General features: G+C 37.0%; 1 long non-coding RNA gene across 3 annotated transcripts; it reads left to right on the top strand.

Moving 5' to 3' along the window:
• The first annotated feature begins 14,980 nt into the window (after positions 1-14,980).
• Positions 14,981-17,037, top strand: LOC145100074 (uncharacterized). Of its 3 annotated transcripts, none has more exons than XR_013704798.1 (4): positions 14,981-15,955; positions 16,053-16,125; positions 16,207-16,697; positions 16,773-17,037. It is a non-coding gene; the product is annotated as an uncharacterized LOC145100074 (long non-coding RNA). The 3 variants fall into 3 exon arrangements; XR_013704800.1 differs by lacking the exon at positions 16,773-17,037 and having other exon boundaries at positions 14,981-15,686; positions 15,805-15,955; positions 16,207-16,601; XR_013704799.1 differs by lacking the exon at positions 16,773-17,037 and having other exon boundaries at positions 16,207-16,296; positions 16,371-16,601.
• The last annotated feature ends 9,887 nt before the right edge of the window (positions 17,038-26,924 follow it).

Here is a 26,924-nt window from a genome sequence, read left to right as displayed (position 1 = left end):
CCTTTATGATTGCCATTTACGAACAATGTTTGGGGGAAACCAAAACAAAAAAGATTGTAGGAGAGAATCCCAAGCATCTCCATTTGACGTATATATGATATTACCATCTTAGAATTACTTGTAATAGAATCCATGAAGTAATCTCTAAGTGTGAGTTAATCCAATACCTTAAAATCTCCATTTAAAGTACTCATGACCATCTGTTCCAAAATTTTCTTTATGCATCACCATGGACAATCTACCAATGCTCCGTTACAATCTTAAATCGCTACTTACTTCCAAAAGTATGAACGAGAATTTGGAATAACTTAGTATTCTAGAAATGGGTAATACTACTCGGTTGACCAAATGTCAAAGGGATGACCCTAAACGTGTAGTCTACCCGTTGTTATGCCCAACGTTTGTGGTTGCCACCCACCCAATCCATTAAATGCTAAATCCTTAAGCCTTACATCCAAAATCTAGATCAAGACCCTAACAAGTGTTCAGAACCATAAAGTTTCCAACTTTTTGGTTTTTCATGGCTAATAAGACCGTATTACCAAAGACCCTAGTCTCTTGACCCATGAAGACAATCTAGATCATGCATGTGAAGGAACTAATGTCCAAGATCATATTTTTATGACTTAACACACCCTATAACATCTGAAAAGACAACTCAAACATCTTGGAGTACTCAATACTCATAAGAATCAAGATTTGGTACAAAAAGGTGCTAACTTTAAACTAAACTACATCTTAATGAAATATTCATCAAGTTGTAGCTTTATACCTCCAGAAGATGCACAAGACAGATTAGTTGTAGGATCCAAAGCCTTGAGTGATTAACCACAACTTCTAGGTTCCTCCTTCACCACTAAAAGCACTAGAATGACAGTAAAAAGGCTCATCACGCTTCAAAACGCACTCACTTCCTTTAGGGTTTTGAGATAGGGATGGAGGCTGAAAATAAATGAGGTATGGGGCTATAATGATGCTTAAATAAGGTCCAAACCATAAGATTTAGGGTTTGCACCCTCGCCACGTACACCCAACGTACGTGAGTCCTACGCAAAAATTACGAAAATACCCCTTGGGACTAAATTTTAAAACTAAACTCAAATCAAGTGTAAATCTTTAAAATACTTGGAAGTCAAGATGTTACAACTCTCCCCCACTTGAACTAGAATTCGTCCTCATAATCTGTTGCTGCGAATAAATTAGGGTAGTGCTCTCGCATCGTTGCCTCAGGCTCCCACTTCCATTCGAAATCCTTCTGATGATACCATTGGACCTTGTGTAGAGATATTCCTTTGTTGCAAATGAGTGATCGTCTTCCAATCCAACATCATCACCGGTCTCTTCACATAATTCAGACGATCATCAACCTGAATGTAATCCAAAGAAACAACTACGAGCTAATCGGCGACACACTTCGAAGCTGAGACACATGGAAGGTTTTGTAGATCCGGCTGAGCTCACCAGGCAAATCCAGACGGTATGCAACATTTCCAACCAAGTAAGAAATCCTGAAGGGACCAATAAATCTGCGGCCAGCTTCTTGACTTTGGAAATCGGATGACACCATTCCAAGGTGACATCTTTAGATGCACAAAATCCCCCTCTTGAAACATGAGGTCCGAACGTCCCCGATCTGCGTAACTCTCCTATCGGCTTTATGTGACTCGCAGCCTGTCGTGTACCTACTGAATCAATTCAATGGTCTTGAGTACCACCTCATTACACCCATGACCCGATGCCCGACCTCCCCCGAGCAAACCGTGTGTTGCACCTCCTTCCATATAACATCTTAAACGATGGCCTGTGAATATTGGCATGATAATTGCTTTTGTGGGGAACTCGGCCAGTGGAAGGTAAGTATTCCAACTCCCTCCCAAATCTAATACATAAGACTGAAGCATATCTTTGAGCGTTTGAATCGTTCACTTTCTCTCGCCGTCTAGGCTGGCAATCCAACACACGTAACCCCCAATTGGAAACATAGGGTTCATAATTATGTTTTTCACCCAAACACACCAAATTTATCAAGTGGGTGATAGATCGGAGCTTGTAACCACATCAATTATCTGGAAATGGTTAAAAACAAAACCCTGTCCCTCAAATGAACACTAAAAGGATTTTGATTTCCACTACAAGCTTCAAACCCAAATTCAATACAAATAGGAATAACTCATACCTTAAAAATAAACATTGGATTCCTCCACGCACCAATTGAATAAAGTTAGCTTAAAATTCAATCTATGATGTGTTAGTAGATGGAAATCGCCATCTCCTACCTTTTACCTCCCTATCAATCGTTCTATCTAGTTGTAATGACGAGGATGATGTTCTTATCATTTCAATTTCTCTTGGAATTTTTTTTATTCTAGCGTACGCTGAACAAGAACATGAGAACTTACTTGCTGATGATTACGTTTCAATGACCCTTCCCGGTGTTGGCTTCAAATTCACTATATTTTGGCGTACCCTAAACCAACCCTCATCATCTATCCACCTTGACTTCATGATCTCGTTCTCACAGAAACCATCAGTAATAACCCCCCCCCCCCCCCACCTACCCCGACGATGATTGTAATCGAAATTGCTTACTGAGTGATAGGCTATAGCAAGTTCGGCACAGGATTTAAATTTTTTTTTCTGAGTGAGCTTCGGATTTGTTTTTACAAATTTGCATCATATTTTTGCAATATAGTTTTACATTATTTAAAAAAAATGATTTTAAATAAAAAAATTTAAGAAACTGTTTTTTTAATTCTTTTTCTAATTGTTCTTTATAGTCGTTATTTTTTGTAAATTTTTTACATTTAAATCGGCTTATTACCTGTTTGTGTTTTAAACCTAAAATAAATCGTTAACTAGTTTATTATTATTCAACTTATGTAAACAGAAATCGTTCCTCCAACGCAATCGGAAAACCTCTCCTTGATCAAATGGTTGCTGCATCCTTTCCCTTATATTTCAAAATCTACCCCATCGTCAATGCTCTTCGTTATCACCAACAGTAACTATAGTTATCAATTGGAAAGAATAGAGGGGGATTGATAAATCAATTTTTTTCAACGGGATCTTTATTTACTTGGTAAGTTGCTCTTCATTCTCTCTACAACTTTTTTCTAGAACCGCAGATTTATAAACACAAAAAGATTGGAAGCTAGCTGGTAAATTACAGGGGGCAGAATACACATGAATAAAAATCAGAAGAAAAGGCAGGTGCACAATCAGATGCAGTCTCCAAATATATGGTGATAGGTGTAGGGTGAATATGTGGATGTGAGAATCTTTCAACGCCTTTTATAGTTTATACACATTTGAACATAATTGGAGGGTAATGGTTGAAACTTGAAAATGATAGTGGGGTTATAATCGAGGGAGCTTATGAGAGTAAGAAGAGAATCAGACTAGTGGACCTGCAATAGGAAATCTTTCACAAAAAGTTCAATTAGAGCAGAATTTTGCATGTCCTGCCTCTTGCCGTGTATGTAACCTTATATATAAATCAGCATGCATCATTTCTTTACATGATATTGCAGTCATGGTATATTCGATTCAATTCTAGTTTTGAATTAATCATCAATATACATCACTTTCCCATTATCAAATCTTGTGCTAATATGTTATATATGGTAGGTCAGAGATTGAATGTGGTCATGTATATGGGATAGATGATCAAATGAGAATATGATACCCATGTTCACCTGGTCCTCAGCATAACTCGTCACTCTCATATATTTCCCTTTATGTGAAAATTGGGATTATGGGAAAATATATCTCCTAATAGAGACACGATGGCAACCATGTTCATGCTGCTGATGTATCCATGTTCATCGATCAGAAAATAACCTCTACTCCCTCTCCCTCTATATATACCAAGTAATTCTGGCATGTTTATTTTCTAAACAAAGCAATCAACTTCAAGCAAATACAGATGTAGGAAAAGCCAAGTGTCCCTCAGAGATCCTCCGAACACTTCATTGGGATGCTTTATTAATGATTTCCTACTGAAGTGTTTGGGGGAACTCCAAGGGCTACCTGACACCAAAATAGTAGAGTCTCACACATTGCTATTGCTGGTAAACGTTTCATCATGTGATCTTTTATGTACATTAGCATATGCAGTTGCAGTTGGTTAGCAATCTTTCTCAATGATTTATGCTTCACGCGTATTATTAGCTTTAATACAACATGTTTCAAGGTTTATCGTTTGTTCTAGAATCCAGTTATCATTATTTCTAGTTTTTCCCTCCATCCCCAATTGAATCTGACTGTTTGCGTGTGAGCGTCTATGTGCATGTGCGATGTTTGCAATCATATGGTTGCAAAACCAAATAAATGGCTAATACCAAAACTAAATGCGTTACCAAATATTTTAAATATATAAAAGTTACATGTTAACATTTTATGATTTGTAGAAGTAAGAAAAGCCAATGTTTTATTTCTTCTTTATCACAATGACTCGTTATTGCAGGTTTGTATGTTTAGAGGTTGCCTTTTCTTTACAAGATTGCCAATGTTTTTATTTTTGATATTACTTTGGCCGTAACTTTGTTTAAAAATTTTCCACAACTTGTTTATACAAGTTTGTTTTTACATTTTTAAGAAACTAGTTTTTTTAGAAATTTGTTCAAGAAATTGATTTTTTTTTACTAATTCAATTTCTTTTTTTATATATTCATTTTATGCATAGTTTTTAAGATATATTACAACTACTACATGTTTATAACAACTTTTTAATGGGTTTTACATAAAACTAAACTTGTCTTTTTATATTTTCTTTTTATTATCAGGTGAGTCATCCCTCAAAGGGTAATAACGGTTATCTGTATACCCAAACTTGCATCTTATAACATTATGTACTAATAACTTACATATCAATCCGCTTGTACTAATTGTTGTCACTGTGTTGTAACTCTACTAAGACCTCAACTTGCACAAGTCACCAAGACTATATGGTCTAATATTTAATAGTAATGAGTAGAGAGGATCTAGTCAAATGTATTTGCCATACTCAAAACATATAATTGTGATATATCCCTTAGATATGTAATCAAATGTTCCTTTGTTCTTCGAGATATGTATATGAAAATGAGATATTGATACATTCAATCTCAAATGTTCAAGATTTTTTTCCCGATACTAATTTGTATCAATCAAAAGAAAACTGCATAATTTATCCATCAATTCAGTCTGAGCACGATCATGTATTTTAATGTCAAAATCAAATCATCGATGGGAACAATGATATCTATTTTTATTTTTTGAGGGAAACGCGAACAAACAAACTTCGACTACTTGTAATAGAATCCATGAAGTAATCTCTAAGCGTAGGAGAGAATGTTTGGGGGAAACCAAAACAAAAAAAGATTGTAGGAGAGAATCCCAAGCATCTCCATTTGACGTATATATGATATTACCATCTTAGAATTACTTGTAATATAATCCATGAAGTAATCTCTAAGCGTGGGTTACTCAAATACCTTAAAATCTCCATTTAAAGTACTCATGAGCATCTGTTCCAAAATTTTCTTTATTCATCACCTTGGACAATCTACCAATGCTCCGTTACAATCTTAAATCGCTACTTACTTCCAAAAGTACGAACGAGAATTTGGAATAACTTAATATTCTAGAAATGGGTAATACTACTCGCTTGACCAAATGTCAAAGGGCTGACCCTGAACGTGCAATCTACCCGTTGCTATGCCCAACGATCATGGCTGCCACCCACCCAATCCATTAAACGCTAAATCCTTAAGACTTACATCCAAAATCTAGATCAAGACCCTAACAAGTGTTCAGAACCATAAAGTTTCCAACTTTTTGGTTTTTCATGGCTAATAAGACTGTATTACCAAAGACCCTAGTCTCTTGACCCATTAAGACAATCTAGATCATGCATATGAAGGAACTAATGTCCAAGATCATATTTTTATGACTTAACACCACAACTTCTAGGTTCCTCCTTCACCACTAAAAGCACTAGAATGGCACTAAAAAAGGCTCATCACGCTTCAAAACGCACTCACTTACTTTAGGGTTTCGAGATAGGGATGGAGGCTGAAGATAAATGGGGTATGGGGCTATAATGATGCTTAAATAGGGTCCAATCCATAAGATTTAGGGTTTGCACCCTCGCCACGTACGCCCAACGTACGTGAGTCCTACGCAAAAAGTACGAGAATACCCCTTGGGACTAAATTTTATAACCTAACTCCAATCAAGTGTAAAATTTTAAAATACTTGGAACTCAAGATGTTACAACTCTCCCCCACTTGAACTAGAGTTCGTCCATAAAGTCTGTTGCTGCGAATAAATTAGGGTAGTGCTCTCACATCATTGCCTCAGGCTCCCACTTCCATTCAAAATCCTTCCGATGATGCCATTGGACATTGTGTAGAGATACTCCTTTGTTTGAAAAGAGTGATCGTCTTCCAATCCAACATCGTCACCGGTCTCTTCACATAATTCAAACGATCATCAACCTGATTGTAATCCAAAGGAACAACTGCGAGCTAATCGGTGACACACTTCGAAGCTGAGACACATGGAAGGTTTTGTAGATCCAGCTGAGCTCATCAGGCAAATCCAGACTTATGCAACATTTCCAACCAAGGAAGAAATCCTGAAGGGACCAATAAATCTGAGGCCAGGTTCCCGACTTTGGAAATCGGATGACACCTTTCCAAGGTGACATCTTTAGATGCACAAAATCCCCCTCCTGAAACATGAGGTTCGAAGTGTTGGGTTTTGAGCATTCTAACACTCCTAAGTGTACATGCAACCCTAAATACCTTGGATCTATGTTTTCTCTATTATACATGCAATTATGAACATCCAAGGTATTATCCTAATCTAGCATACAAAACAATGAATATAACAAGATAGAATACATACCTCTTTATGTAGAAAGTCTTCATGAAGCTTGAGTGCCTAGTGCCCCAAGTGTGACACCTCAAATGGTTCACACAACACCAAATACACTTGGAATAACTTGAGAGAAACTTGAACACTCCATGAAATCGTTTAGCCCTCACACATACTCAGAGTGCACGATTTCTTGAGCCATGGGATTCTTTTATATGGTGGCTATTAGGGTTACACCATGTAACTCATGACTTTACCCATTCCTTATGCTCCATGGATTTTAACCTCCATGGGTCACCCCATGGACTTAGTCCAACATAAGGAATCTTGGATCACAAGCCCACATATATAAGAATGAATGATTTACACAATCAACCCATATATTTAATTAGTCTCCTTTTGATCACTTAATTAATTCCAAATTAATTCTTGATCAACACTAATTAAATAACCTTATTAATATATTAGAACTTATAATATATTAACAAACCTTAAGTGTTATTTCTCTCATTTTAGTCTATCCAAATGCATGATGCCATGCAACTCAAATGGACCATGCTGGGTCGAGTCAAGTCTTACCAATTATAGTTATGGACTTAGACATTAATCCAACACGAATGTCCCCGGTCTACTTAACTCTCGTATCGGCTTTACGCGACTCGCGGCCTGTCGTGCACCTACTGAATCAATTCAATGGTCTTGAGTACCACCTCATTACACCCATGACCCAAAGCCCAACCTCCCACGTGCAAACCGAGTATTGCACCTCCTTCCATATAACATCTTAAACGATGGTCGGTGAATACTGGCATGATAACTGCTTTTGTAGGAGAACTCAGCCAGTGGAAGGTAAGTATTCCAACTCCCTCCAAAATCTAATACATAAGACCGAAGCATATCTTTGAGCGTCTGAATCGTTCGCTTGATCTCGCCGTCTGGGGTGGCAATCCAACACAAGTAACCCCCAATTGGAAACATAGGGTTCATAATTATGTTTTTCACCCGAACACACCAAATCTATCAAGTGGGTGATAGATCGGAGCTTGTAACCACATCAATTATCTGGAAATGGTTAAAAACAAAACCCTGTCCCTCAAATGAACACTAAAAGGATTTTGATTTCCACTACAAGCTTCAAACCTAAGTTAAATACAAACAGGAATAACTCATACCTTAAAATTAAACATTAGATTCCTCCACGCACCAATTGAATAAAGTTAGCTTAAAATTCAATCTATGAGGTGTTAGTAGATGAAAATCGCCATCTCCTACCTTATACCTCCCTATCAATCGATCTATATAGCTGTAATGACGAGGATGATGTTCTTATCATCTCAATTTCTCTTGGAATTTTTTTATTCTAGCGTACGCTGAACAAGAACATGAGAACTTACTTGCTGATGATTACGTTTCAATAACCTTCCCGATGTTGGCTTCAAATTCACTGTATTTTGGCGTACCCTAAACAAACCCTCATCATCTATCCACCTTGACTTCATGATCTCGTTCTCACAGAAACCATCAGAAATACACCCCCCCCCCCACCTACCCCGACGATCACTACTACAAAAAGGCATATAGGACCCGCTATATACGACCCGGTTTTTGAAAAAAACAGGTTATATTATTCAAAAACCGGGTTTTATAAAGGAGGATGTAATATAACCCGGTTTAAATTGAGGAAGCGGGTTTTATAATAGAACTAAAGAACCCGGATTCTATTGACATAACCAGGTCCTTTAGTCGTATAGTTATATGATCCGGTTTTTCTAGTACGAACGGGTTCTATGAGTAGAAGAAGAGATTTATGAGATGGTTAAAGGACCCATTTTTCCAAAAAATCGCTTTATGGCTTCCAGTATTCTCAATTGCTGAAGGTTTGTAATACATTAACACCCAATCTTTTAACATTTTTATTTCTAAATCATAGCATTGGACACAAACTTAGATTCACATGCTTCCATATTTAATAATATCTATGTAATAATCAATTGAATTATGCATCCTTACATTTTCAACGAGTTCTTTATTTTTTTTTATGGAAATAATATTTAGGATATCTAAAATTTTCATCATATATTATTTACAATACAACAACTAAATATAAACTCACTTAACACTTACGATAGCCCATAAGGGGAATTCGTGTACTTATAATCAACGATGATGGAATTGAGAAATAGAGACTGCGGTGGTAGAAGATGAAGACTGCAAGTCAACTGTTACGGCGAAGCATGAAAAAAAAAAGAATGTTTATATACATTTTGAAAAAAAAAAGAGAATGATTATATACATTTAGAGGGGGGATGAAAATGCAAGTTTAGGGAGATTTGAAAGAAAACCAATAGGCTAAGAAATTGGAGGGAGATTTGAGAGGGAAAAGAAATGGTAAAAAAAGTTTGAAGGAAGATAAAGAGGGAAAGAAAATAAATTATTATGGTTATCTCTACTTTCATTTTTTTTATTTTGATTTTTGTCGTTATTTTATTAAAAGATGTTATATTTATTCAATTTAATCTTTAAATATTATATTTATTATTTATAAATTTTCAAAATATTTATTTTTAATATTTCAAAAATTTTAAAAATATTATAGTTATAATAAAAACTAAAATGAAAATTTTGTCCACGATCGTATCTTCTTTGAACCATCTTTTTAAATCATTATCACAAATGACGTTTCATAATTAAGGGTTCTCCAGTCATGGAATTTGTGATGACAATGTCTTTGCAATCTTATCCCCATGTCGACAAGATTAAGTTGACTACTAGGTATGTAGGGGTTTGCAAAAAAACCGAAAAACCGAACCGAACCGGCCAATCCGAAATTGAAAAAAACGGATATCAACGGATCGGTTTTGGTTTGGATACTTAGATATCTGCAAATAACCGAACCGAACCGCTTGATATATATATATATATATATATATATATATATATATATATATATATATATACGTGGTTCGGTCAAGGTGACCTACATCCACGGGCAGGAGAGGAGTATTCTTTTATTTCAGAGCTCTCAACATAAAGGTTACAAGTAAAATTACACAAAGATTCGCCTATCATTATAGAATTCAAGATACAAAATGACCTAGCATGCATCCTTATTTATACTTGAGGGATCAGACCTAAAACCCTAATGGGCCAAGCCTATTGGCTTATAGGCTCATGAAAGGTGTCAACCAATCACAATCTGCCATGCAACATCTTCTGGAACATTCTTGAGCATTATCATCTTCTAGGCATACTTCGATCAACATGGAACAACAAAGGAATCAATATGGCGCATCATGTACCAAGATGGTCCATGATGGCGTAAGAACTTCTTCATGGCGCAACAACAACCATAAATGGCCCAACAAGGATACAAATAGCACAAGAGCCTCAAGTGTAACGCCCAGTCCATATATTATTTATATTTAGTCCCTTATATATTGAATTATTGATTATGGACCTTGTGATTATTAAGTTTGGAGAAAGGAGGGACCATTTCTGCCAAAACAGGAAAATAGAGGCGGGGCCCAAATGCGGGTCGTTCGCCTGAGGAACACGCTGCGTTCCCGCGCTGAATGCAAACCCCAACTTTTAGGGTTTAGGACCTATATAAAGAACATTATCTCCCATTCTCCATCCTCCTTACCAGCCTCTCAACTTCATAAACCCTACATAGCCTCTTATCCTTCATCCTTGTGTGTTTTTGGCTTTGTGAAATTCTTGATGGTGTTTAGAAGCTTGAAATAAGAAAGGAGAAGCTAGTTAAGAGGAACTTGAGCTCAGCGATCCGGGGTAGCATCATCATTTGAGACTCTTCGGAGGTATAAAGTTCACAACTTTCCTCAAGTATGATTAGATCTAGAGTAGTGATGTTTTGGACCTTCATGGTCCCAAGAATGGATCTTTATGATTCAAACTCATTTCTAGGCCTAGGGTTGCCACTCTTAGTGCCATAATTGTAACATCCAAAATTCCATGTATAATATTTTTATCTTATTATCTAGGAGATGGCCGAGAAACTCGACGAGTTGATGTCCAACTCGTCGAGTAGGGACGGATTTGGACACGCGGGTTTAATGACCAACTCGACAAGCCAGAGGGGCAACTCGTCGAGTTGGCATTGTGAGATAAAACCCTAAATCCCCGGGGTTAGGGCCTATTTAAGGGAACTTATGTCCTTATTTCCGCCTCACCAGCTGCCCAACCTTCCTGTGTGAAACCCTAAACGTGTGTAATGAGCTAAGAGAGTGACAAAGCTAATCTTTTAGTATTCTAGTCCTACTGAGACACATAGACCGGAGGGTCTTATTCAAGTATAGCCATGAGAGGCTAATGAGCCATGAGAGGCTAATGGGATATGTGTGGTATTTTGGGGAACTCACTAAGCTTCGTGCTTACCGTGTTATGTGATATGTGTTTCAGGTATTTTCGAGGATCACGAGAAGGCGCCGGCTTGATTGTACACACCTGTTCGAGATTATGATAGAGGATTTTGGGATAATAACAGTTATTTTATGGAGATGTGTTTTTTGCATTTGATACATTGTGGTTTTGAGAAATTGTGTTATTGAGCTTTATGTGATTTAAAAATGAAAAAAATTGTTTTGGAAATTTTCGGTGTTACAAGTTGGTATCAAAGCCTTGGTTTGAGGGATTCGGATGTACCTTCGGGTGTGTCTGGACTCAAACTGAGGGGTTGAAATTTTTTTTCAAAAATACATGACTTTTCTAGAAACAAGAAAGAGTTTCAAGAGAAAAATGAGTGGAGCAGTGTCTACAATCAGTCAGAGCCCGAACGATGATTTTCCAAAATACCCTCATTTATTTGTGTCATGAGATATTTATGATATGTTAGGGATGCATGCTAGAGAATAGGCTAGGTAATTCATATTTTAGGGCTAGAGCTATCTGATTTGTGATGTCTTAGCCTAGCAGTTGTTGCTATTTATTATTTGCTTTGAGTATGTGTTGAGTAAAGAGTATCTAGCAGGAATCACTTAGAAAAAGTTATGAGTCAAGGGATAATCTGAGAGAGATATCTAGATGAGTATATGAGGAATTTACTAAGAGAGTAGGCTGATATTCGTGAGGAATAGAGTACCTGTGAATTGGGATCCTAGGAGGAGGACTTGCGGTTACAACAAATTGGTGTGGAAGGTGTTGGATAAAGTGTCTAAGTCCATAACTATATTTGGTATGTATTTGACCTGACTTGGCATGGTCCATTTGGGTTGCATGGCATCATAACAATTGGATAGACTAAACGAGAAAAATGACACTTATGATTTGTTAATATATTATAAGTTATAATATATTAATATGAAATCATATTATTTAATTAGTATTGATCAAGAATTAATTTGGAATTAATTTTGTGATAAAAAAGAGACTAATTAAAAGTATGGGGCATGATTGTGTAAATCATTCATTCTTATATATTGGGCTTATGATCCATGGTTCATAAAATTGGTCTAAAACCCATAGGGTGCTCCATGGAGGTTAAAACCCATGTATCATGGAGTAAGTAAAAAGTCATGCACACTAGGGTTTGCATGGTGTAACCCTAATTGCATGACATTATATAAGGCGCCCCATATGGAGCAAAATCGGCCACTAAATTTGCATGCAAGTGTTCCATTCTCAAGTTATTCCAAGAAGTTTTGGTGTTGTGTGAAACATTTGAGACATCACATTTGGGGTGCTAGGCTCACAAGGTCTTAAGGAATCAATCAATAAGAAAAGTATGTCATTATATCTAAATTTTATATTACATGTACCTCATAATATGCTAGCTAGGATGAATCCTTAGAAAATCAATATTTGCATGTATAATAGAGAAAACATAGATCCAAGGTTTCTAGGGTTGCATGTACTGATGGGTTTGTGGGCACTACATCAATCATATGGTGTACATGTAAACCCTAAAACTTTAGATCTAGTTTGTCTAATTAACATGCAATACTCATTCAAAGCTCATAAACCCTAGATCTAGCATATAGAAATCGATATTATCATAATAAAAGGGTTTAGATATAACCTTGATTGTTATGTAGCAATAACAATCTCAATTCCTCTTGATATTGACCTTTGAAAGCTTAGTGCCTTAAATGTTGCACCTCTAATGGAGTCACACACACCATGAGCAACAAGATGAACTTAGAAGAAGAAGGAAGAGCCACAAAAACATTCTAGGGTTCTCTCAAAGAGTTGGTCAAGTTTTTTTTTTTTTTTTTTTTTGGGGGGGGGGGGGGGGGGGTTAGGGGTTCCTTCTATAGGTAGGCTATTAGGGTTTTCAACTAAGAAACTCTAATTTGACTGCTTAGGCCCTAAGCAACCCATGGACTCCCTCCTTAGAAGCGTTGGATGAATTCTTATGAGTTTCCCGTAGATTTCGTCCACTCCAACTTCTATGGAGTCAATTAGCCCAATATTCAACTATCACACAATTGACAATTCTAGTCCCTTTTATTTAATTAATGTCTTTTAGCCACAAAATTAATTCTTATTAATTCTTGACTAATATTAATTAAACAATATGATTTCTCTTTTAATATATTATTCATATAATATATTAATAAATCATAATTAATCCTTTTTCTCCTTAGTTTATCCTATCTGTTGTTATGGTGAAGGCAACCCAAAAGGACCATGCTCACAATCGGGTCAAGTACATACCAAAATAGTTATGGGCTTAGACACCTAATCCAATATGTACACCATAGGAGTGTTAGAATGCTCAAAACACATCAGAAGGTAGTATTGGGCCCGTACTACTGGTAGCACCTGATCTGTAAGTAATCCAAGTAAGAATCCTTAGGGTACCAAGGAGTATGTAGGGATGGGAATCGAGTGTGTTTATGCTTGAACGAGTCTATGATGATTTTGTGTTGTGTTTCAGAGACATCATAGTGGGTACACGCCATAACCTTGAGAGTAGTGTGACTGGGGACGAGGATATCTACATGATGATTCATGATGAGGTGACCGCAACCATTCGAGAGGTGATACCGAAAATGTTTGGGTCTATTGAGACCACCCATATTGAAACATTTGATGAGTGTTATGCTATTGTTACTGAGGTTGTTGCTGCTGCACCCACTGCAGTTGTTGTTGCTGTCAGGCCACAGGGAGGTGACACGATTAAGAAAGGTGTAAATAAGGAAGAGAAAGAACAATGTACCTTGTGACTGTAGGGTTCATAAAGAGAACATCACCATCTTTTCTTAACAACCTTAATTTGTTCGACTTCAACATCAGGTTGACTCATCTCCACCGATCATAATGAGACACTAATCGCAAGAGCAATCTGCATGTGATTCTTAAGTAACACTAGAGTCGTTTGTTGGTTCGATTGGAATAGATGAAGTAGCTCTAGGACAGGGGAATCGATCAATGGATATTTATTCAAATTCGAAATGCACTTTGAATTGGTAGTTTGTTAGATGACAATAACAATGGAGATGCCTCCGACCAGTAGTGGAAGATTGGGGCTTGGAGAGAGTAATTAATGGCAGTTGTCGGTTACGGTGGTAGTGGTTTGTAGTAGATGATGATGTTAGTGACATGGTATGGTAGCTATCGAGAAGGACTCGAAGAAGCTGGAACATTAATCACCAATTTCTTCAAAACATGAGTCCAATTTCTCCGAATTTCCTTTCAATTCCCCTTTGATTGACTCTAGTTTGGAGTCAAATTGATTTTGATTCAGTTTCCAGAATCCATAACTCAAAAAAGGAATTGTGGCATTTAGCTTTTCATTTGAATTTGTGAAGCAATTGATGTGTTCCAACGGTATATTCATAGGTGGCCACGATGGTGAAGGTTATGATGAAGGCGATCTAAAGTTAAGAACATGTGTTGTGGTAGTGAATACTATGCACCCTCTTGAACTTATCCATTGATATAATGATCCTAAAGGTATAAATTTGCTATGTGGTTAGACAATGTTATTATGTTATATTTTGAACCTCTATCTCTCTCTCTCTCTCTCTCTCTCTATATATATATATATATATATATATATATATATATATATATATATATAACATTAACAAAATCAAACATTGATTATTTTATCATATAAAACAATAGGATATATGCGTGTGATGTAAAAAATAAAAATATAGCCTATCATGTTTTGGATATGCCGCTATCACTTTTAGGTACCCCTCCTATCAAATTTTGATATCCCGCCATCAATTTTGGTGTCCAGCCCTATGAAATTTTGATATCCCGCCATTTGACCTGTTATACGATTTTAAAGCTACCCTCTACGACCAGGAAAAGATTTGAAAATCACCGATTGAAGACCCTAATACTGCGAAACAACATAATGGAAACTTCACCAATCAAAGACCCTAATACTCTGAAACAACGTAATCGAAACTTTACTGCCACTATATTCACCAGAGCCACACTATTGAGTTACAATTTCGACTGATAAATGAATATCATTCATTATGTATGTAAAAAATTGGAATTCATCTAGATGGCTTGATTAATTGATCCCTTTTGGTTTGTTTTATGCATATTCTGATTAGGGATTCATTATTGGTTTTTTCCTATCTCTTCGTCTATAAATCTAAAAAGTAGTCAGTGATGATTATGGATCTGAGTTTGTTGTTCTAACACCTGCGGTTATTTTGGGGCTTTTGATGGTTGTACCCATGTTATCACCCCATTGAGGATGCTACTTTTGGGGTTGTTGACGATTTTGCCCCCGGGTTTGGTGTATGGCTTCTGCTGTGTTTGCTTTGCATTGTTGGCGTGTTGCTGCATTGGGGCTTTGAGTGTTTTGCACCTGACTGCCCTGCTTATTGACTGAAATGGTTCGTTCCTCTGTTTACCTGTATGAGCCTTGTTTGCTTATGTTGTAGTATTGATTTCTGGTTGTTGATTTTTTGTTATTTTGTATTTTTCATGCTTTCGTGGTGTGTTGTTGTCAAGGTTTAAGGCTTAGTTTTTCCTGTTGTTGGCTTTGTTAATTTTTGGGTTTGCTTGGAGTCCTTGTATTGGTTGTTGAAGCTGCTCAAATTAGTTGAGAGAGGGGTTGCTAAAGAGTTTGCTGGAGATTAATATTGAGAATACAGCTGTCCAGGTAATGTTCACCACCATTTCTTTCAGTTACTTGTTTATTATTGCATTGTAGTTTGATTTCCTTTTAACTTAACATTCAAGTTTTTGTGAACAAACAGTGGTCGGGTCTACTTTATTGGCAATTAACCTTTTATGCATGTTTGGAGCTTCTATAATTTTTTCAATCTAAAGGTACACCCATAAATCTCTTCAGTTAATGTTATAACAAAATATTGTTAGTATAAATTATGAAATAATTATGTCTATTTACAGGAGAGCCTGGCATTCATGTTTGAAGTGCCTCATCTTAATGAGGAATCACGGAAGAATATGATGAACTAGAGCTTTGTTATATGGAAACAGGTGTTGTATATAGATGCCATGTATTTAATGACTTTTTGCCACATGTAATTTTTTTTCTCTTATACCCAATACAGTCAACAAGGCAGGAAAACAAAAGGAGTTTAGAGGAATAGACCATGGAGATGATCAAGCTGTAATCCTAAACCTTAACAATAAACTGTCGCAATTTCTTGATGATGATTCCACATGGAGTTTGAATTTGGACAATACCTTTTTTCATGTCAAGCTGATGTTATTCAGATAGTCTTTGTTGTGTTACATTGTTAGAAACTTAATATGGATTTATTGAATTTTTATTTTCTTTTTACATCTATTATGCAAGCTAAAACGTCCATTTAAGGTTGCATAAAAGGGCTTTTCGTTTGTTGTTAGCTTCTTGAAAAGCATTGACCCTACATGAGGTAGGCATTCAATTCATTTCTTAAATTTTTAGCTAATTTGTTATTTCTTATTAGTTGCTTATGGTTATTCTCTAGAGTGTTTTGCTCTTTTGTAAGATGGAAGTTCATCCCTGGAATCAATTGGCAATGAGATTGAGAAGGCAACATCAAGCATTTCTGATCTTGGGCAATTGATGGAGGTCAGCTAGTTTGTTGGTTTTCTAGTGATAATATATGTGTTGCAAATTTTGTTTAGTAAGATAAGGCTGTATATAAATAAGGTAGGAGACATTATTTTTCATAGGTAAAAGTATTAGATTTTTGTTTTGGAATATATAAATGTATTGGATTTGAATTATTGTAGATTTATTTTTCAGATTCATATTATTATAGATGTATTGGATTTTTTTAATTTTTTCTTTTGCATTTTGTGCAGAAAAAAGATTAAATTTTTTAAATTATTTGTTGTTGTTTTTTAAATAAAAGATCCATTTTACAAGTTTTTAAAAAGAATAAATTCACATTATGGATGGATTTGCAGCAAACATTCCATGGGTGAAAGGAATTGAGTCTATAGATTTAGAAAAATAAAAAATAAAAAAAGTTAAAAGGCCTCGTTGCACATATTAAAAACAACTATGTAAACAAGCAAGATTTAGCATAATAGAACCCGGTTGTGTAGAGCAGAACTGGGCTATATAGTCTAACATGAGTATACTACATTGGAAGGAAAACCCATGAAAGGACCCGGTTTTTTATCATAGGAACCGGGATATATTATATTAATAAGTCCCGGTTGTTAAACCGGGTTTTATTCATTTTTTTACATAGGACTCGCTCCACTAAAAACCCGGTTGAAAACCGGGTTCTTTTAGGCTTTTAACCGGGTTCTTTAACCTATTTTGTAGTAGTGGATGATTGTAATCGAAATTGCTTACTGAGTGATGGGCTATAGCAAGTTCGGCACTGGATTAAAAAAAAAAATTATGAGTTAGCTTCGGATTTGTTTTTACAAATTTGCATCATATTTTTGCAATATAGTTTAACATTATTTTAAAAAAATGATTTTAAATAAAAAAATTTAAGAAACTGTTTTTTTAATTCTTTTTCTAATTGTTCTTTATAGTCGTTATTTTTTGTAAATTTTTTACATTTAAATCGGCTTATTACCTGTTTGTGTTTTAAACCTAAAATAAATCGTTAACTAGTTTATTATTATTCAACTTATGTAAACAGAAATCGTTCCTCCAACGCAATCGGAAAACCTCTCCTTGATCAAATGGTTGCTGCATCCTTTCCCTTATATTTCAAAATCTACCCCATCGTCAATGCTCTTGGTTATCACCAACAGTAACTATAGTTATCAATTGGAAAGAATAGAGGGGGATTGATAAATCAATTTTTTTCAACTGGATCTTTATTTACTTGGTAAGTTGCTCTTCATTCTCTCTACAACTTTTTTCTAGAACCGCAGATTTATAAACACAAAAAGATTGGAAGCTAGCTGGTAATTTACAGGGTGCAGAATACACACGAATAAAAATCAGAAGAAAAGAAAATTACAAGCAGGTGCACAATCAGATGCAGTCTTCCAAATATATGGTGATAGGTGTAGGGTGAATATGTGGATGTGAGAATCTTTCAACGCCTTTTATAGTTTATACACATTTGAACATAATTGGAGGGTAATGGTTGAAACTTGAAAAATGATAGTGGGGTTACAATCGAGGGAGCTTATTAAAGTAAGAAGAGAATCAGACTAGTGGACCTGCAATAGGAAATCTTTCACAAAAAGTTCAATTAGAGCAGAATTTTGCATGTCCTGCCTCTTGCCGTGTCTGTAACCTTATATATAAATCAGCATGCATCATTTCTTTACATGATATTGCAGTCATGGTATACTCGATTCAATTCTAGTTTTGAATTAATAATCAATATACATCTCTTTCCCATTATCAAATCTTGTGCTAATATGTTATATATGGTAGGTCAGAGATTGAATGTGGTAATGTATATGGGATAGATGATCAAATGAGAATATGATACCCATGTTCACCTGGTCCTCAGCATAAATCGTCACTCTCATATATTTCCCTCTATGTGAAAATTGGGATTATGGGAAAATATATCTCCTAATAGAGACACGATGGCAACCATGTTCATGCTGCTGATGTATCCATTGTGGGATAAGTAATTCTGACTTGGTCCTTTGTTGACCTTGTCCAAAGGAATAAGTGGTGTAGCTGCCACCATTTTAGGAGGACACGTTTTTACAGTTTTTTAGCTTAGCAGTTTTTCCCTTTTGCTTATTATTTAAAGCCTTGTAAGTCTCTTGTTTTAGTATCAGAAATTGAATAAGAAGAAAAGCTGGAATCTTTCCCTGCAACTCTATTTTTTCCTTATTTGGGCATACTTTTTGATTAGTAACAGGGCCCTGCACCAACACTTGGTATCAGAGCTTTCTAGCTTATGCCCAAATACATAAGGTACGACAACATGACAGGTTCCAGTCAACAAGTACCAAGAGATAACGGTGGGGTGTCGTTCCAATGTCCATTGTTGACTTCAACAAACTATACAACGTGGGCAATCAAGATGGAGGCTATCATGGATGCTCAAGGTGTTTGGGAATCCATAGAACCAACAGTCGGGGTGACTGTTGACGAGAAGAAGAACAAGATGGCACGAGCCTACATCTTCCAAGCAATACCGGAGGACATTCTCATGCAGGTAGCAAAGAAGAAAACCGCAAAAGAGGTGTGGGAATCGTTGAAAATCCGTTACCTGGGGGCAGATAGAGTGCAAAAGGCGAGGTTACACTCACTCAAGAGTGAGTTTGATGCACTGAGGATGAAAGAAGGAGAAACCATAGATGAATTTGCAGGAAAGTTGAGTGGTATTAACTCAAAATACATCAGTCTTGGTGCAACAATGGAAGACAACACTTTGGTGAGAAAGTTGCTTGATTCTGTCCCAGAAAAATTTCTAGAGCTTGTGGCCTCGATTGAACAGTATTCAGACTTGGATACAATGCCATTTGAAGAAGCTATAGGCAGACTCAAGGCCTATGAAGATCGACTACGAGTTCGGGGTGAAAACTCGAATGCTGAAGCGGGTTTGTTGCTGACTCGATCTGAAGGGCAAATGGGTCAAAAATCACAGAAGGGCTCTCCTAGTGCAGCAGGAAGAGGTCGTGGATCTTCTAATGAAAGGGGAGGTCGAGGAGGTTATCGAGGAAGAGGCTCAAGAGGTAGAGGCGGCCGAGGCAATCAGCAATCATTCCGAGATACAAGTAATGGTCGAGGAAAGGGAAGAGATAAAAGTCACATAAAATGTTTTAATTGTGACTTGTTTGGACACTTTGCATCGGAGTGCCCAAATCCCAAGAGAAAAGAAGCTAATGTTAATCTCACACAGGTACAGGATGAAGAACATGCACTATTGTTAACTGTATGGGGTGAAGATACAGATGAATGGGTGTTGCTCAATGAAGACAAAGTATTCCCAGCAACAAAAGGGAATGAGAAGGACACATGGTATTTAGACAATGGGGCCAGTAACCACATGATAGGGGTGCGAGAATACTTTGCAGAACTTGATGAAAGAATAACAGGGCAAGTGAGATTTGGGGACGGATCCAAAGTACAATCAAAGGAAGAGGAATGATTTTGTTAGAGTGTAAAAACGGGGAGCAGCAGATAATATCTGAAGTATATTACATCCCTGCCTTGAAGAGTAATATACTTAGTCTTGGTCAAATGACAGAAATGGGGTACAGAATTGAGATGATCCATGAATTTTTGAGAGTTCATGATGCAAGAAATCGGCTGATCATGAAGGTACAGCGCTCGAGAAACCGGTTGTACAAGATCGTGCTCCATACGTCACAACCAATATGTCTAAGTGCAGGTTTGGATGATGTTGCTTGGCTTTGGCATGCAAGGCTGGGGCATATAAATTTTCCCTTGATTGAGTCCATGGTAGAGAAAGAGCTGGTGATTGGAGTGCCGAGAATCAACCATCCCACACAAGTTTGTGAAGGATGTCTAATCGCAAAACAAACACGACAACCATTCGCAAAAGAAACTCAATGGCAAGCAATGAATCCTCTAGAATTGGTACATGCAGACCTCTGTGGCCCAATAACACCCCAAACTATAGGAGGTAATCAATATTTCCTCCTCATAGTAGATGATTGTAGCAGATATATGTGGGTGACGATGATCAGAACCAAAAGTGAAGCATTTGCTGCGTTCAAGAAGTTCAAGACTCGTGTAGAAGCTGAAGGGAAGTTCAAACTAAATATGTTGTGCACAGACCGAGGAGGTGAATTCACGTCTAAAGAATTCAATGATTATTGCAACCAGGAGGGAATTAAAAGACAATTGACAACGCCCTACTCCCCACAACAGAACGGGGTAGTAGAGCGTCGGAATCGAACAATTCTTGAAGCCACCAGGTCCTTATTGAAAGCAATGGATGTCCCAGAAACACTTTGGGGGGAAGCCGTTCGCCACGCGGTTCAGATACTTAATAGAGTGCCAACAAAAGGAGTCAAGAATATGACCCCATATGAAGTTATGCAGGGGAAGAAACCAACACTCGAATACTATAAAGTGTTTGGTTGTGTTGCTCATGTAAGAGTGCCATCGAATCAGCTCACAAAATTGAGTGATAGAAGTGAGAAGATGATCTATCTAGGAAACGAGGAGGGAACAAAAGGCTATCGCCTGTACTGCCCTAATCGGAAGAGAATTTGGGTATCCCGTGATGTTATATTTGAAGAGAAAAAGAAAGGGGATTGGGCTAAGCCCCAATCTGAAGGCCCAATTTTAAATGATTGGGTCAGATTTCCCAGTGAAGGTATGGCCCAAGAATGTGTGGTGAGGAACGATACAATACAAGGGGAGATGGCAAGCCCTAATTCACAATCCAGTGAAAGCCACTCACAACCGACATCTCCTGGTCAATCACAAACTGGCAACGAAAGGGGTGAATCACCAAACTCATTTGCGGGCATCGGATCTCCATCCTCAGACAAAGGTCTTAGTGTAGACAGAGAAACATACGATAACACACCAGTTCGTGGCTTTTGGTCCTTGGCTGATATATACGAGGAAACGCAAGCCCTACAAGAAGATTCAGAAGTTTTAATGTATGCTGGAGAAGAACCCACTACCTATGAAGAAGCCTCGAGTGAAGAAGAATGGATAAAAGCAATGAAACAGGAGTTGGAATCCATTGAAAAGAATGATACTTGGAAGTTGACTCACCTTCCTAAAGGTCAAAAAGCAATAGGTTTGAAGTGGGTCTTTAAATTAAAGAAAGATGCTGAAGGAAACGTGACCAAATACAAGGCCAGAATAGTCACCAAGGGATATGTACAGAAAAAGGGTATCGATTTCGATGAGGTTTTTGCGCCGGTAGCACGTCTGGAAACAATACGGGCGCTGTTGGCCTTGGCAGCAAGTGGAGGATGGAAAGTTCACCATTTGGACGTGAAATCAGCATTTTTAAATGGGTTCTTACAGGAGGAAGTATATGTTACACAACCAACTGGATTTGTCATTGAAGGAAAAGAGAACATGGTGTACAGGTTGAACAAGGCACTCTATGGTCTCCGTCAGGCTCCGAGAGCTTGGAATGATAGACTTGACAAAACTTTGAAAGAGATGGGATTCAAGAGATGTCCACAGGAGTATGCTGTGTATAAACTCCATAAGTCAAACCAAGTCTTGATAGTTGGAGTTTACGTGGATGATCTGATCGTAACAGGAACAAATGAAGAGCTGGTGAATGAGTTCAAAAAACGAATGTTGAATATCTTTGACATGAGTGACTTGGGAATTCTGTCCTACTACCTGGGGATAGAAGTTCACCAAAGCAAAGATGGTATCACAATAAGTCAAACAGGGTATGCTAAGAAGATTCTTAAAATAGCAGGAATGGGAGAGTGTAACCCAAGTCAATACCCAATGGAACCACATATACGCTTATCAAAGGATGAAGATGGAGTGCCGGTTAATGCTACTGAGTACCGACGACTTATTGGCAGCCTTCGTTACCTCATACACTCAAGACCAGATCTTAGCTATTCAGTGGGAGTAGTAAGCAGGTACATGGAATCACCAAGGGAGAGTCATTTGAAGGCAGTCAAACATATTTTAAGGTACATAAGAGGAACAACCAACTTTGGTTTAGTGTACAAGAAAGGCGGAGATGGAAAGCTTATTGGATTCAGTGATAGCATCTATGGAATGGACATTGATGGTAGGAAGGGTACAACAGGAATGATTTTCTACTTATCAGGAAATCCAATTACTTGGTCATCCCAGAAGCAACAAACGGTGGCTCTAAGTTCGTGTGAGGCGGAATTTATGGTTGCAACAGCCACAGCATGTCAAGCTTTATGGCTAAGGAGTTTACTAAAAGAGTTGATTGGCTTGAAAGAAGAAAGTGTCAGGATGTATGTAGACAACAAATCTGCCATAGCCCTTATGCAAAATCCAGTCTTTCACGGAAAGAGCAAGCATATTGATACTAAATTCCATTTCATACGTGGATGTATTGAAAGGAACCAAATTGAAGTGAAGCACATTAGTGGTGAAGAACAGAGAGCAGACCCCTTGACAAAAGCCCTGCCTAGACTCAAGTTTATAGAGATGAGGTATCTCTTGGGAGTTGTGAAGCTTGAAGACAAAAATCAGAATTAAAGGGGGGTCTGTGGGATAAGTAATTCTGACTTGGTCCTTTGTTGACCTTGTCTAAAGGAATAAGTGGTGTAGCTGCCACCATTTTAGGAGGACACGTTTTTACAGTTTTTTAGCTTAGCAGTTTTTCCCTTTTGCTTATTATTTAAAGCCTTGTAAGTCTCTTGTTTTAGTATCAGAAATTGAATAAGAAGAAAAGCTGGAATCTTTCCCTGCAACTCTATTTTTTCCTTATTTGGGCATACTTTTTGATCAGTAACAGGGGCCCGCACCAACATCCATGTTCATCGATCAGAAAATCACCTCTACTCCCTCTCTCTATATATATACCAAGTAATTCTGGCATGTTTATTATCAAAACAAAGCAATCAACTCAGTGGCGGACGCAGACTGTTTTAGTAGGGGTGTCCCTCGTACTTCAACCGGGTGCACCTAATAGAAAAAAACCAAAAAAAAAAAAAAATTTACACTGTGTGCCGGAAATTGAGCAGTGGCCCGGGAACCCAAAGGCCCTACATAGGTCCGCCACTAAATCAACTTCAAGCAAATACAGATGAAGGAAAACCCAAGTGTCCCTAAGAGATCCTCCGAACACTACATTGGGATGCTTTATTAATGATTTCCTACTGAAGTGTTTGGGGGAACTCCAAGGGCTACTTGACACCAAAATAGTAGAGTTTCACGCATTGCTATTGCTGGTAAACGTTTCATCATGTGATCTTTTATGTACATTAGCATATGCAGTTGCAGTTGGTTAGCAATCTTTCTCAATGATTTATGCTTCACGCATATTATTAGCTTTAACACAACGTGTTTCAAGGTTTATCGTTTGTTATAGAATCCAATTATCATTATTTCTAGTTGTTCCCTCCATCCCCAATTGAATCTGACTGTGTGCGTGTGAGCCTCTATGTACATGTGCGATGTTTGCTATCAATGGTTGCAAAACCAAATAAATGGCTAATCCCAAAACTAAATGTGTTCCCAAATATTTTAAATATATAAAATTTACATGTTAACATTTTATTATTTGTAGAAGTAAGAAAAGCCAATGTTTTATTTCTTCTTTATCACAATGACTCGTTATTGCAGGTTTGTATGTTTCGAGGTTGCCTTTTCTTTACAAGATTGCCAATGTGTTTACTTTCAATATTACTTTGGCTGTAACTTTGTTTAAAAATTTGCCACAACTTGTTTATACAAGTTTGCTTTTACATTTTTAAGAAACTAGGTTTTTTAGAAATTTGTTTAAGAAATTAATTTTTTTACTAATTCAATTTCTTTTTTTATATATTCATTTTATGCACAGTTTTTAAGATATATTACAACTACTACATGTTTATAACAACTTGTTAATGGGTTTTACATAAAACTAAACTTGTCTTTTTATATTTTCTTTTTATTATCAGGTGAGTCACCCCTCAATGGGTAATAACGGTTATGTGTATACCCAAACTTGCATCTTATAACATTATGTACTAATAACTTACATATCAATCCGCTTGTACTAATTGTTGTCACTGTGTTGTAACTCTAGGCACCATCTTCTAAGACCTCAACTTGCACAAGTCACCAAGACTATATGGTCTAATATTTAATAGTAATGAGTAGAGACGATCTAGTCAAATGTATTTTCCATACTCAAAACACATGATTGTGATATATGCCTTAGATAAGTAATCAAATGTTCCTTTATTCTTCAAGATATGTATATGAAAACGAGACATAGATATATTCAATCTCAATTGTTCAAGATTTTGTTTCCCGATACTAACTTCTATCAATCAAAAGAAAACTGCATAATTGATCCATCGATTCGGTCTGAGCACGACCACATATTTTAATGTCAACACCAAATCATCGAGGGGAACAATGATATCTATTTTTATTTTTTGAGGGAAAAGTGAACAAACAAACTTCGACTACAAAGATTCTGCCAATTGCTCATGTCATATCTAGTTAAACCCTTTATGATTGCCATTTACGAACAATGTTTGGGGGAAACCAAAACAAAAAAGATTGTAGGAGAGAATCCCAAGCATCTCCATTTGACGTATATATGATATTACCATCTTAGAATTACTTGTAATAGAATCCATGAAGTAATCTCTAAGTGTGAGTTAATCCAATACCTTAAAATCTCCATTTAAAGTACTCATGACCATCTGTTCCAAAATTTTCTTTATGCATCACCATGGACAATCTACCAATGCTCCGTTACAATCTTAAATCGCTACTTACTTCCAAAAGTATGAACGAGAATTTGGAATAACTTAGTATTCTAGAAATGGGTAATACTACTCGGTTGACCAAATGTCAAAGGGATGACCCTAAACGTGTAGTCTACCCGTTGTTATGCCCAACGTTTGTGGTTGCCACCCACCCAATCCATTAAATGCTAAATCCTTAAGCCTTACATCCAAAATCTAGATCAAGACCCTAACAAGTGTTCAGAACCATAAAGTTTCCAACTTTTTGGTTTTTCATGGCTAATAAGACCGTATTACCAAAGACCCTAGTCTCTTGACCCATGAAGACAATCTAGATCATGCATGTGAAGGAACTAATGTCCAAGATCATATTTTTATGACTTAACACACCCTATAACATCTGAAAAGACAACTCAAACATCTTGGAGTACTCAATACTCATAAGAATCAAGATTTGGTACAAAAAGGTGCTAACTTTAAACTAAACTACATCTTAATGAAATATTCATCAAGTTGTAGCTTTATACCTCCAGAAGATGCACAAGACAGATTAGTTGTAGGATCCAAAGCCTTGAGTGATTAACCACAACTTCTAGGTTCCTCCTTCACCACTAAAAGCACTAGAATGACAGTAAAAAGGCTCATCACGCTTCAAAACGCACTCACTTCCTTTAGGGTTTTGAGATAGGGATGGAGGCTGAAAATAAATGAGGTATGGGGCTATAATGATGCTTAAATAAGGTCCAAACCATAAGATTTAGGGTTTGCACCCTCGCCACGTACACCCAACGTACGTGAGTCCTACGCAAAAATTACGAAAATACCCCTTGGGACTAAATTTTAAAACTAAACTCAAATCAAGTGTAAATCTTTAAAATACTTGGAAGTCAAGATGTTACAACTCTCCCCCACTTGAACTAGAATTCGTCCTCATAATCTGTTGCTGCGAATAAATTAGGGTAGTGCTCTCGCATCGTTGCCTCAGGCTCCCACTTCCATTCGAAATCCTTCTGATGATACCATTGGACCTTGTGTAGAGATATTCCTTTGTTGCAAATGAGTGATCGTCTTCCAATCCAACATCATCACCGGTCTCTTCACATAATTCAGACGATCATCAACCTGAATGTAATCCAAAGAAACAACTACGAGCTAATCGGCGACACACTTCGAAGCTGAGACACATGGAAGGTTTTGTAGATCCGGCTGAGCTCACCAGGCAAATCCAGACGGTATGCAACATTTCCAACCAAGTAAGAAATCCTGAAGGGACCAATAAATCTGCGGCCAGCTTCTTGACTTTGGAAATCGGATGACACCATTCCAAG

The sequence above is a fragment of the Lactuca serriola genome, chromosome 4 (genome assembly GCF_051521515.1).
Source record: "Lactuca serriola cultivar US96UC23 chromosome 4, Lser_US96UC23_V15, whole genome shotgun sequence".
NCBI classification, from domain to species: domain Eukaryota; kingdom Viridiplantae; phylum Streptophyta; class Magnoliopsida; order Asterales; family Asteraceae; genus Lactuca; species Lactuca serriola.
This window is presented reverse-complemented; position numbering and strand designations above follow the sequence as displayed.